Raw genomic sequence first — 867 nt, forward strand, 5'->3', positions numbered from 1 at the left:
CCCTGGCTTCAGGGTGCGCTCAGCAGGCTTCACCTGTGCTCCCTCAGTGGCACTTGAACTGTAGCTCGTTGCACACAGACCTGATCTCTGTGGTCTGTCCTCAGCCACCAGTGTGACTTGCAGGGTGGGGAGTAGGTCTCCCTGACCTTTCGTTCTTTAGGCACCTGGCAGTCTACCGAGCTCAGGAGTGGGGCTCCACCACTGATAATTGAGTGGAGAAGAACTGATTTGAGGAAATGCTCTGCAAAGCACACGCCACATGGCCCAGTTGTCTTCCCCTCGCATCCCAGCATATCTATGTGGCCCCAGCGTGAGGGCTGCCTCCTGGGTCTCCGCAGCTCTGTGCTCCTGTGCTGACTTGGTCCTGTTTCACTCCTGCCTTGGCTGACTTTAGCCTCAGGCGTGCATCCCTGCACTAGCTGTGCCCACGCCCCCAGGCTGTTGAGAGGACCCCCGGCACTTGTGCATTTTCCTTCCTTGGTTTTGACTCTTTGCTTGTTCAATTCAGAAGGTCCACATGAAAGGAACCTGTTTAGGGCAGTGGTGCTCTGCCAGTTGTGAGCTTTGTGACTCTGGTCAAGTTATTTATGCTTTCTAAGCCTCAGTTTCCTTATCTGTAAAATGGGACAGTGATGGGTATCATACTGGTTTATTGGGAAGACTAGACAAGGCCATCCAGCAACACAACTCGACACCATGTGTGCTTGATATGGAGGGGCTGTTCTTAGGATTCTTCTCTAATCCGGGGTCAGCAAACTCTTTCCTAAATTTTTCTTTAAAAATATAAAATTTACCCTTAGTCTGTAAGCCATAAAAAAATATCTGGGCCGTCATTGCGCTAAGTGTCTGAAGAAGTCATACACCTTA

This window comes from Equus przewalskii, chromosome 8 (genome assembly GCF_037783145.1).
Source record: "Equus przewalskii isolate Varuska chromosome 8, EquPr2, whole genome shotgun sequence".
Taxonomy (NCBI): Eukaryota; Metazoa; Chordata; class Mammalia; order Perissodactyla; family Equidae; genus Equus; species Equus przewalskii.